At 44.7% G+C, this 9333-nt stretch overlaps 1 pseudogene; it reads left to right on the forward strand.

Annotated features, from left to right (window-relative positions):
• The window catches only part of LOC127044310 (olfactory receptor 52D1-like), an 11120-nt pseudogene extending 2071 nt beyond the window's left edge, over window positions 1-9049 (forward strand).
• The last annotated feature ends 284 nt before the right edge of the window (window positions 9050-9333 follow it).

Consider the following 9333-nt stretch of genomic DNA (forward strand, 5'->3'; position numbering starts at 1 on the left):
GTACTGCATAATGTGATCAAGCCAATTGCAATCATATGTTGTGCACTCAGCCACTATGAATTAATAAAATAGAACATAACATAGTTTAGGGTTAATTGGAAATCAGGCTTTTAGATGTAAAGTCAAAATCTAGGTGGCAGGTTCTACTAATCAGGATGGGAGGAGGGGAAAGAGAAGTAAATAAGTGAGAATGAAAAATGGTAAATGGATGGAAACCTTGAGTGTAGTTGCCTCTGCTATTAGCAGTTTATTGAAAGTTAGGAAAAGTGATGATCCAGTAGTGGAGACTATGACCAATGCATTTTGAAGAAGTTATAAACAATTTTCGAATAGAGCCTACTTTGGAGAAGTCCTCTGCAATCATCTTGAGAGATGTTTTTCCTGACATCCTTTCACCCTGGTTGGTGAGCAACTGCCCACTGCAAACCTGCTGTTAATCACTCAATACCGTTCCAGATGTTAGGCTACTATCTGGGATGTTCTAAGCCTATTGTTTATGTCTGTGTGTCCTTAAATCTAATAAACTGAACTGCTGGCCAAGAGCATGCTTACTTGCATTTAATCCGTTGTAAGACAAAATTGCTATGTTCCCGTTGATTTATTCCTGACACCTCCTGGAGTGAAATACTTAAGTTGTCCCTGCTGTGGGTTCTTAAACCCCAGGTAACAGACTGCTGTGTTAAATTACGCCATCGCCTTGGAGTCAAATATCTTACTGCTCTGCGCAGTTGATTTTGGAGTTGCTTTCAGCTGGAACTTTCAAAATACACACTAACCATTCCCATTGTCGAAGACATCAAAAGTAGGTGTCGAGATATCATCTTGCAGTTTGTAAAACATTTGAAACAGAGATTGTCATCAAATGTTCAGGTTATAGAATCACTTGCAGGACTAAGTCCTTCACGACCTAGATTGGCTGATATCTCATTTTTGCCATTGCTTTTTGGAGACCTTGAACAATTGCAGCAGCGATGGGGAATTTTGCCTATGGTTCACTGGCCTCATACTCAGAACAACCAAGTACTGCAGATTTGGGTTGAAGGTCTTGAACACCTGGATGCCACAGGGGATAAAGTCTTTAGTGAACTTGCCTTGTTTTCTTTTTCATTGTTGTTCCTATCTTTTAGCAACGCTAAAGTTGTAAGACTATTTTCTCAGATGAACTTGATAAAAACAAACCTGTGCTGCCAGATGCAAGAGGAACTTTTAGAAATATTCTCATGTTAGGGTGTACATGCAACAGCACAAAATCTGTTTTGAACAGTTTCCACCAATGTAAGAAATGATTGCACTGGTCAATGCACATGTATGACCAGCAGCAGAAGCATTCTACTTCTGATGAAGACGGCTATGATGAAATGTTGCCTTTTAGAGACTATCAGTAACAAACTAATTCAACTAAAAATATGGACATTGACTGCCATCATTGAATGGAATTAGAAATAAATAATATTATTGCTGATTTTACACTAGATACATTTTGGGCACATTTGGAGCTATTTTTAACACTGTTATTCACCCATTTTCATTGAAACACCTGCAAACCCTCAATTAGGATACAAGTACTAGCATTGGGGTTTTGATTTTGAATATGATTGTCATCTCACAGTTTTGTTGCTAATATGGATGAACTCCTGTTGGGGCTTGTTGTGTTTTTTTTAACCTAATCTGTACTAGGTACCTAACAAAAGCTTTCATTTGTTATTTGTATACACAAATATTTTAATAAAAAAACTTCTTTCAGTAAATAGATTAGGCTACTTTTATGTTGGTTTTGAAATGATTTGGGCCTAGTAATGCAGTAGAAATCTGGCAAACCACTTCTAGCTGAGCTGGAGGCAGAGCAGCAGCAGCCAGAAATATAAGGGCCAGAAAAACAGTCCTGAATTCAGAGCTTGGCTGGACACAGAGCAGAGACAGAGCTGGGAAGCTGCAGCTGGAGCGGACCAGAACCAGGAGCTGGGTTAGCATGTTACCCGGGGTTCTTTCAACCCAAAGCTCTTGGTAACTTTACTCTGTGTGAGGAGGTGTCAGGAAATAAATCAGGGGAGACGCGGCTGTCCAGTTGATAGATGGCTGGCACAGATAGGACAACACAAGAGTGCTTTCACTTAAAGCTAAACTTTGCTAGTCTCAAGCACTTACACACGTCTGCAACAGATTAGTAAAACACCCCCAACCATTGATAATTACCAAAGCTGAGTGTGGCTCTTGAGTGACACAGCGGCAGCCCACCTGCTGGTGGGGAACACAAGATGCATCCAGAGGGAGAGACCAGTCCCAAAGACTCCCCAAATGAGTCCCCTTATTTATACATTAGTAATAGAATGACATGTCCCTTAAAGAAACCTTGTTAAGTCACCAGTTTCAAGCAAGAGGCTCCTTCTGATTATTGATTAACCAAGTGTGGCTCTTTCCAGAGCCTGCAGCCTTGAGACCCCAATAGACATTCCTGGGGCATATCAGCAACTTCAACACAATTCTTATCAGGAAGGACGCAGAGTCCAGCTGCCCCTTTTGTGGCACCCTAAACCCCTCTCCCTTCCTGCCTTGGTCAAGCTGAGATTGCTGAATGGTCAATTTACAACTTGCTGACTAGGCTGCCTTTAACAATAAGCCATAGTAGTTTCAGGCACTTTACTGGTTTGCCAAAATCTCCCCGTACAAGCACAGACCAGCTCTGCCAATGAGGAGTCAGTGCTCAGTTACACCAGGGAGCTGTGGGGCCAGAGCCAGGACAGTGGACACTGCCTGTGCTTGTTCCTTGTTTCCTTGAACCTATCCCATTTTTTCTTATTTTTTTAATAAATTATATCTGTTTTGAACATAATGCAGTGATCAGTGGGTCAGTGAAGCATCCAATGTGAAGAGAGCACCCAAGAGTAGGAACACCCTAGCCCCTGTTCTAGGTGACCACAATGAGACTCGGGGTTCAGCTTCCCAGGAATCGTGGGCCCAGCTGTGTCACCCTTATGGGCTCTTTGCCACACAGGAGAGTGGAAGGGGAGTCCTTGAGGTCAGGAAGGCCTCTGGGTAAAGGGAGTGGGGACTCAGGCCCTTTCACTAGCCAACACCCCTGGGGCAGTGAGTAAGCCAGGAAAGTTCCCCCAAATAGTTACCCACTTACATTGGGGAACTGATGAGTTGGATTTTAGTGATGGGTAAAGAGATGTGTAACTTGTGATATCTTCATATAAATGATAAAAGCTGAAATGGGTAACTTTAGGGAGCATGCTTTCTGCGTAAGGTGAATGTAACATCACTGTACAAGATGGCTTCCCAGAGACTGGTTTCATATAAAATCTTTTTCCTGTACTATTTTATTATGGGATTAGAGCAGTAAACCTGACATTGTTTATTTCACCTCTTTAATATATTTAATAACAAATGAAATTTTGGTTGAGCAATTGACCACACAACTGATAAAGAACCTGTACGAATCACTTCTTCCTCTCAGATTCAGTATTTAGACCACTGACCTTGTAGCTACATTTCAAATTGAGTTCAAAAAGCCAAACGTTCAGCAAGTAAATTATCAGAAAAATGGGGCAGACAAATCAATTATGAAGAGAAGAGCCTGAGAGAGGCAAAAAGGCGAGGAACAGCACATTTTGTGACATACCAGGGAGGAGAATAGATCTGATTCCGGCAGCTCCAGGGGAGATGAGCGGTGGAAAGGAAGAATCTCACCCTGAACTACTGCCCAAAGGTCCCTCTCTGAGGGAAGGAAGGGCCTGCTGCAGGGACCGCCTGAGAGGGAAGCATTGATTTCTCATCTGAATGCTGAATTTCATCGATCCCCTTGATTTGCTGTCTGGACTACCCTAGCAGGGGAGAGACCTTGGACTGAGCTGGCTCTGGGAGGCTGGGCCAAATCACAGGAGGAGGCAGTTGCTATCTGAGAGGAAAGGAGAATGACCTTGCTACATGCAGCCACCAGAAGGTGCCTTAGGGTAAGCAGACACCCTTCACGCTACCTTACCCCAGACAGAGACTTTTGGACATTCTCAGGGAGGTGGTAGGAAGTGACCTAGAGATAGCCGCGTTACGTAGGCGGCGAGCATAATAGACCATAGGAGGCTAAACCTCCCCTGTGGTGCAACCACTGCCCCATCACCTTTGAAAGCGTGGATGCCTGGGATGTGGTGACCCCACTGCACTCCGACCCCGATACTCCCTCTTGCTTTTTTCTTGTGACATCCTCCATGCCCCACCTCTTCCTCCCCTGCTACATCTTCTGCTGAGGACCCCGCTGCTTCTCTGTGAATCCTTCCTCTCCACCCCCAAGAGGCCTCCACAGCCAAACAATCATCAAATCTCCCCTAACTCCATCCCCCTGGTGGACCCCACCTATGCCACAGCATTCACTGAGTCCTTACTCCCTCCTCTCCTGCACCCCATTCCTTCAAGTCCCCTGCACTCGCAGCCTTCTGAATCCTTCCTCTATTCCACCCAGACAACCCTCCCCTAATGCCCCTACCACCTGCCACTCACCAGTGAAAAACAGAATCACATTTCAAAGTGTCCTCCTGGGCCCCTGTGTTCCAGCCCCCTGAACTGAGTCACTCCAGAGCAGCAAGAGGAATCCCACAGCTGGATCAGGTATTGGAGCCAGACATCAACCAAAGAGCCAGTGCCATAGGTGATTAATTGGTGCAAAGTCCAAAGAAAGAAAGAAAGCAAACTGGGGAAATTAGAATAAGCAAAGTTGTGTCTTGGTCTTTCTCATTGACATCGGAATATAACAAGACATTTTCTTTTTTAGAGTACAGTGAGCGGTCAGATGCAGTTTTCTGGTTTCCCTGCAGAGAGTTTTCCAGTGGTTTGAAAGAACCTGCATTCACCAAAGAAGAGTAAGAGACTGGAAAAATATAGGAAAAAAGCTTCAGAAATATCCACTCTCCCATACACAGGCAGTGTTCTGAAAGGTGGCATTTATTCAGACAGTGAAAAGAAGTGGGCTCTGTAGTGGCACAGTTGTCAAATTCTCACAAGGTGGCATTACAGGACAACAAACTATGCTGGAAGAATCCCCAAGGTATTGTGTTACCTGGCTAACCAAGGGATTGCACTGCAGGGACAAGAAGAGAGAGAAGAGTCAGCAAACCCTGGAAACTTTCGGTAATTATTCAATTTGTTTTCACAGTATGAGGAACCATTCACAAAACAACAAGAAACAAAGAGAAAAAATGGAGTGGTACATTCAATCTCACAAGCCACTCAACTCAAAACCAGCTTGAACAATTTGCTCCTGATATTATGAAAAGCATAATCATTCAGAAAGTTCCTGAGAATGTGTTTTGTACTGTTCTTATTGGCAAAGGAAGCAGTTTTAAAGAAGGAGAAATGACAGTCTGTGTGAGAGACACAGAAAATCTGGAAATAAAGGAACGATTTCTAGGATTTATTGATTGCTTTGAGAATGGGGATACTGGTGCCCTCTATCACAGCATTAAACTTTTTTTACAAACATCATGGACTGCAAATTTGCTGGTCATCACGCAGTGTTATGATGGGGCCACTGTCATGGCAAGTCATGTAACTGGAGTACCTCCAAAACTGCTGCAAGATAATCTCTCCCCTGCCCAGTCCCGCTATACGTACACACCGCATGTCTCATGAGTTTTATTTGGTGTTATCTGAGGCATACAAAGTAAGCAGGACAGCATCACAATTTTTGTGTTATAGTCTAGAAGGCTTGTTTACCTTCTTTTCACAGACAGGCACACACCATGCTTACTTGGAGGCCCAGAAGACGATTGGAGTGAAACTGAAATCATCCAGTTTAAGTGACACAAGATAGTCATCCAGATGGAAAAATGCATCTCCTGCAAAGAACTCCATGAGAGCTTCTCAGCAGCTTGTTGGGACTGTCAGAGCCTCCCTACCGAAGATTTATTGGAGCATTTGGTTTGTTGAAGAATGGGCAGAATATCCATTTTTGTCTGTGCTTGGTCTTTCTTTACCATGTTCTTAGTATGATTCACGTAGCATGCGAAGCTCTGCAGAAACAAGGAATGATACGTTCTCAGGTCTGCAGTCTACAGCGGGGAGCTGTCCAGGCATTCGAACATATGCCACCCAGCGCTAAGCAGGATGCTCTTTTGAAGGAAGCCCAAAAGTTCTCTGAGCTGCATGATGTCCCTGTTACCCCTGGTGTAGAGGAAGAGTACGCTCACAAATGACCTATGGAAAAAAAAACAAACCTTCCTTGGCTGTACAGTACTTACAAGTACACTGAGAGAATGAGAATAGGAGCCGTCATAACATTTTTCCCAGATCTGGACCTTAGCGTCCAAAATATGGGTGTTAGCATGAAAACCTCCAAGCTTAGATACCAGCTTGGACCTGGTAAAGCTGCCACCAGCCAGGAATCTATACAGTGCCTGGCGCACTGTGATCTCCCCAAAACCTTCCCTGGGGGACCCCAGACTCAGATTCCTTGAGTCTCACAACAAAGGGGAATAAACCATTTCCCTTCCCCCCTCCGGGTATTCACTCCCTGGGTTCCTGGAGAGATATACAGAAGCAAGCTCTGTGAATCTAAACCAGAGGGACTCCACCCTCCCTGTTTCCAGTCCTGGAAACACAAGTACTTCCCCCCTCACCCAGAGGGTATGCAACATCAGGGTAGTAAATCTAACACAAAGAGATTTTCCCCCCTTGACTTCTTCCTCCCACCAATTCCCTGGTGAGCTGCAGACTCAATTCCCTGGAGTCCCCACTAAAGAAAAAACTCCAACAAGTCTTAAAAAGAAGGCTTTATAAAAAAAGAAAGAAAAGGACATAAAAATGGTCTCTCTGTATTAAGGTGACGAATACAGGGTCAATTGCTTAAAAGAAAAATGAATAAACAGCCTTATTCAAAAAGAATACAATTCAAAACACTCCAGCAACTATACACATGTAAATACAAAAGAAAACAATATAAACCTTATTGTCTTACTATCTTTGTACTTACAACTTGGAAACAGAAGATTAGAAAGGCAGGAGATAGAAAAATCACTCTCAGAGCCAAGAGGGTCAGACACAAGACAAAGAACAAAGAACTCACACCCAAAACTTCCCTCCACCCAGATTTGAAAAAGTCTTGTTTCCTGATTGGTCCTCTGGTCAGGTGTTTCAGGTTACTCCTTTCCAGGTGAAAGAGACATTAACCCTTAGCTATCTGTTTATGACAGGAGCCAGCTAAAAATGAAAGTGCTAAAGGAAAATGAGGCAGACAGCTGTATTTTCCTGTGTTGAACACACTGTTAGGTGATTGTAATCACAGGTTTTCATCCCAGTCAATGGACATTGCTAAAAGTGCAGGTGCGGGACTAAAATGTGATCCAGAGGGCACTCATGGACTGCTCAGTAAATATTCAAGTGTCCTTTCAATCAATTCAAAACTTCCCTGGACTTGGTGGGCAGCAGGTGGTGGGCCTTGGGCTACAGGAGGTAGAGGAGAGGAGGTAGGGACTCAGCTGATGGCAGGTGGTGGGGATTCTAGGCGTGAAGGGTGGAGGAACTCACTGAGCAGTGGGGCCATATCAAAGGGGAGATAGAAGAGGGGAGGGAGTCGATAGGGGTGGGCAAGGGGGCCATAGCAGAAAGGAGGTGGAACAAGGGGCAGGGGCCATGGTCTGGGTGCCAGGGGAGCTTCTGGTGCTCGGACCAGCCTCCCCAAATGCCAGAACCATGCACCATCCATGCTGCCTTTTCATTTCCAGCTGTCAGAGTGTTGGCAGCCCCCCAAAGGGCCCTGGGTCAAAGCCTGGTGCGCTGATATAGCCTGGACTCCCCTACCAACAACCCCCTGTATGTCACAGACCTAAGCCCTGACTACCAGACTGCATGCCCCTGCCAATCAACTCAGAACAATAGCCGTCGAAAGTGAAAGACTTGCCAACTCAGAAATATTTTTCCAAGTGAACGCATTTTACAGGTGTCTCAATATAATAAATGCACAGCTTTCCAATCACTTCCAAAGCTTACAGGTAGGTGCCGATCAACTGAGCATCATTCAGCCAAACCCTTAGCCATCTGTTTATGACACTCCTCTCTGTGTTTCTCTCCCTTCATAGGCACCTTGAGCATTTCTGATTCCTATGAACACATCGACCATGTCATGGCAGCTTTCAACCTCTCCCCCTTTGACCTTTCAACATTCTTCCTAACAGGTATCCCTGGCCTGGAAGCTGCCCATGTCCTGATTTCCATTCTTTTCTCTATGTTCTACATTATCAGCCTATTGGGAAATTTCATGTTTCTGTTTGTTGTAGGCAAAGATCAGACCCTGCACAAGCCGATGTATCTGCTGCTCTGCATGCTGGCGCTTACAGACATCGCCATGTCGACCTCCGTTGTGCCAAAGGCACTGTGTATATTTTGGTTCATTTGACCAGCATTACCGTGGGTGGCTGCCTCACCCAGATGTTCTTCCTACATGTGGTTTTTGCTATACAGTCAGCCCTCCTCGTGACAATGGCCTTCGATCCCTACGTTGCCATATGTAACCCTCTGAGATACACCACCATCCTCACCAACACACGGATAGCTCAGCTAGGTTTAGTGGGTTTGGTAAGAGCTGTTCTCATTGTTCTGCCCCTACCTCTGCTCCTGAACAGGCAGCCATTCTGTGCCAACCGCAATATCCCAAACACTTACTGCAATCACATAGCTGTTGCAACGATTTCTTGTGGGGACACCACAGTAAACAAGATGTATGCCTTAATAGTAGTGCTTGTATGCACTGGGTTAGACCTGACACTCATTGCACTGTCCTATATCTTGATAATCAGGGCCCTCTTCAGAATATCCTCAAAGAAAACCCACCAGAAAGCCCTCAGCACCTGCACAGCCCACATTTTTGTGATGTTGATGTTTTATCTTCCATTTGTCTTCTCCTCTCTGACACATCGTTATGGTCAGGGCATTGCTCCTCACATTCACATCCTGTTGGCCAACCTCTATTTTGTTGCCCCCCTCCATGCTCAACCCTATCATTTATGGGGCCAACACCAAAGAACTTTGTGACAAAGTGGGCAAATACAGCTGCAGAAGGTGATTGCCTGTGGCCACTGACTTTAAACATGTATGAGAAAAGGGGGAAAGACTATGTCCCAGTTAATCAAGGTACTCTGTCCCAGCTTGGTTGAGTTTAGCATTGTGGAAGTTGAAAGTATGAGAAGCTCCTTAAGTCTAACATCTTATCACTCCATCACCAAGCACAGCTCTCTCTGCTGCTCACTTTCCTCTCCCGGACCATCACCTGTTCTCTTGGATTCACCATTGCTTTGACTTCTAGACTATCAGAAGATATTGCAACTTTCTGAAACAAGGTGGTGTTTG

The sequence above is a fragment of the Gopherus flavomarginatus genome, chromosome 1, assembly GCF_025201925.1.
Source record: "Gopherus flavomarginatus isolate rGopFla2 chromosome 1, rGopFla2.mat.asm, whole genome shotgun sequence".
Taxonomy (NCBI): domain Eukaryota; kingdom Metazoa; phylum Chordata; order Testudines; family Testudinidae; genus Gopherus; species Gopherus flavomarginatus.